Source organism: Acipenser ruthenus, chromosome 2 (assembly GCF_902713425.1).
Source record: "Acipenser ruthenus chromosome 2, fAciRut3.2 maternal haplotype, whole genome shotgun sequence".
Taxonomy (NCBI): Eukaryota; Metazoa; Chordata; class Actinopteri; order Acipenseriformes; family Acipenseridae; genus Acipenser; species Acipenser ruthenus.
Genome location: NC_081190.1, coordinates 50,924,796 through 50,928,526, shown reverse-complemented (window position 1 = coordinate 50,928,526; position 3,731 = coordinate 50,924,796). Strand labels below are relative to the sequence as shown.

General features: G+C 36.4%; 1 long non-coding RNA gene across 1 annotated transcript; it reads right to left on the bottom strand.

Annotated features, from left to right (window-relative positions):
- Positions 1 to 3,300, bottom strand: LOC131705163 (uncharacterized). Its single transcript, XR_009310211.1, has 5 exons — positions 3,134 to 3,300; positions 2,067 to 2,200; positions 1,342 to 1,485; positions 916 to 1,070; positions 1 to 380 (listed from the first exon to the last, which is right to left on the bottom strand). It is a non-coding gene; the product is annotated as an uncharacterized LOC131705163 (long non-coding RNA).
- Between the last annotated feature and the right edge of the window lie 431 nt (positions 3,301 to 3,731).

The window sequence follows — 3,731 nt, the reverse complement described above, 5'->3', positions numbered from 1 at the left end:
AAAAACAACAACCAAACAAAAAGTATTTCTTCCATATCTGTTTACCCTGGATTTTTTCTTCCTTTTACACAATTATTACGGGGCACATAGCTACAAGTCCTTTACAATACCTGTCGGGGGTCAGATGATATCCCAGAAGATTTTCCTCTGATCCACATTTGCAGTGGTGACCGATTTCCTGCTGACCGTATGCGGTGATGGTTCCAGCCTCTTCTGAAAAATTCTAAATGGTTTTGCAACTGGGGAAGAAAGACCCAGTGAAGTGCAAACAAGTGCACTTCATTTTCAGGGTGCCACACACTCCTGGCATCCATCTCGTAGAACATGTGGTAAAGGTTTCCAACACGCAGATGAAAACATCATGCCACAAGCGCTCAATCCTGTTAAAAATTGAAAAAATAAAAGAATATTGTTGCAATTAGTTAAGGCAGGGGTGAGGAATCCATGTTTTTTGAGTGCCAGTGACCTTCGTGGTTTTTGTTCCAACTGTGCCCTAAGTGTTTCCCAATCCTGCTCCCAGGGACACACTGCCCTGCTTGTTTTTGTTCCAACCAAACTCTCATGTCTAAAATTGTATTAAGTAACTTTAAATCTTTTTTTGTAATCATTTTTTATATGTGTCACCATTTCAGAAGTTGGTACTGTTGCCTCTTAAATATTTTGGGGCCTAGATAGGCATTTAGTGTATCCAGTTCAATAAGTAGACTCACTGAGGAATTTGATAGTACAAAAAAAACCAGTAGACACTGCGGCCCTCCAGGAAGTTATGAAAAAAGCTGTCCCCCAATATGAAACGTAACAATTTAGTTCCAACAATTTGGCAACTTACAAGTTTCATTATATTACATGACAAACTTATCTCTGGTTATGAACACTTTTTCCAGCAATATGGCTGTTTCTGTCTGTACCCATTACCTTTATCTGAACGAACTCTAGATGGTTGCCCATATTCTTGTACGGCATTGAAGAAAGACTGGAACACCGTTGCAGCACGGTTATTAGCTGCAGCTTTCAGGTAAACTACCATCCTGCTGTATCCATCAATTCCACCATGTACTACTATCCGCCACCTGTAAATTCAAAATATAATCAAGCATTAAGCAACTCTAGAATTCAATAATAGTTATTAGTTTGCAATAAAAATAAATTGCAATCGCTGTATCTTAGCCCAAGTTTTGTTAGATGTAAGTTGAGTGTTCAACTGACAAGTCATGTAATGTAATGAAACAAAATAGCAATGTTCAAATAGATTTAAAACTAATATGTAATATCCACAACAGTTGTCCTCAAAAGTTTACATAGAATGGGGTCTGTAAACTTTGGGATAACTACATGACAGACCTAATGAGTTTATGGTTGCCATCAATGTGCCACAGACTCTGCGGTGCTGCACACTGTAGGATCTTCTCACTGTGTGCAGGGACAAGGCACGCTCTAAAACGCCTTCAGGATCAACCCTCTCCATGGATTCCATGACTGATGCATCTGTTAAAAAATATGCTGTTAATCTTTTGAAATATAACTTTTGATATTGGTGATGATAAACAAAGAAATGCTCAGTGACCTGTGAATCTGTTCTTCTTAATAATAAATAATTTCTCCAACACCTTTATCTACAGCGACTTGCATTTATACAATTGGGCATTTTCACTGGAGTACCTTCTTCAAGTGTTCAACAGCAGTGCCCCACCCAGGATTTCAACCCACAACCTTCCATTCCAGAGCCCTTACCACTACTCCACACCTATAACTGAAGCTAGCATTTAGGCAAATGCCATTTACTGTGGCTAAATTTTAATGTACATGAAGTAACTGGTTGTCTAAGACCTGAACTACCAATATATAAAAGAATGGTACAGAGGGATACTAAAGCAGATGTTAAAGCACAAATGCTAAAGATAATGCTAGAGCACATATGGGTAACGGAATATAAACACGCTTTATATTTTTTCAAAAAAGTATTTTTTGGCCTATAATTATTAGCTGGATATAATTACATTTTACATCATTTATTTCAAATTGCTTCTACAAATAAAACATTATTTTATTATATATTTATTAAATACCTGTAATACGGATTCCTTCCCCTCGAAGGAATCCCTGCATCATTCTGTACCCAGTGTCGGGGTGCTTCAGGAGTATCGGAAGGACTTCTGCATCAATCTGTTCTTCTGTCAGACTGGTGTAAAAATCAGCTACCCTAATGAAGTAAATCAGTACAAAGGTTATACAGTAAATAGGTAATAAATACAACCAAAGACTAACTACATTTATTAAAAAAAAAAAAAAACAACACCTTTAAAAAAGTAAATGCATTAAAATAACCAGAAAATTTCCACAAACGTTTGTAATAATCATGTCAAACTTAATCAAACTCATCCATCCGACGTCTGATGGTTTTGACTGACACTCTAAGTATACTGGCTATGCCAGGCACAGTAATTCCATACTCCAGATAGGTTTCCAAACAGGATTTTGAAATTATGTATGCAGGTCTTCTGGGACAACCACTTGAAAACACTTCTGGTGACATTGTAGAAGTTGGCAAAGGGCATTTCTCTATTTCACATTTGACCAGGTGCTACAACTCTGCAATCAAACTATATAAATCTTCAGGTAATTCAGCCTCAGAAACGGCTTGCAGCTCTTTTATTCTATGAAGTAGCCAGTCGATTTTATAGGAGGCATAGTCCCAGTTGTTTATTCCACTCTCGATTTCACTTGCCAACATAAAAAAATGATTTCTTAAAATCGCAGCTGCCATTTTGTCGGATGTTCTAAAATGGTAACACAAACAATGTTTACCGTAAGCTAAGCATTATCTGCAGTAGTACATCTGTATGAGAGAGAATTGTTTCTGAATACTGTTTTTAAAATAACATTTTAATATCGCATGCTAATGTAGTTAGGACGTATCCAACATATTGTGAAGAACCTGCTGAGCTTGAGTGAGAGGTGGGGCGCAAACCTGGGACCTCCAGACTACAACGCACGCACTACCACTACTCAGGAGTTCATTACAATCATATCCACAACATTTACATCAGTAACCTATCAACAACTGCTGCTTTCTATTACTCATGTATTTTTTTTAAATGTCAATCTCAGTAAAAAAAAAAAATACAGTACTTACGAGATTTTAAAGTTGCCACGCTACTGGTCTAAACGGTCTTCGTAAAATATTTTCCAAACCAAACGTTCCCTCGTACACCACAACAACAACAAGCCTTGCTTCACAATTACAGCACTATCGATCGAACCCGCCCTCCTACGTCTGATTGGTTCAAAACTGGTACCTCGCGACGGTCAAACCCTGTCCCCTCAGGTGATTGACAACCTTTAAAAAGAGTTCGTTTGTCAAATGAAATTGAAAGATCAATTGGCAATTGAAATTGAAAGATCAATTGGCAAATGAAATTGAAAGATTAATTGGTCAATGAAATTGAAAGATCATTTGGCAAACAGCTAAATAAATTACTGAATTGAAAAATTAATTTAAGAATTAAGTTATGAATTGATTAATTAATTTATAAATTAATTTATGAATTGACAAATTAATTTATGAATTAATTTATGAATTGACAAATTAATTTATGAATTAAAGATTTAATTTTGACCCTTATAATGCTCCATACTAAACGTCTCCCCTGAGTTTAAGAGTGTGTGCAGAGCAAATAAAAAGAGTACGTATAAAACCTGAACTCTCAGAATTCTAAACCTCTAAACCTGCT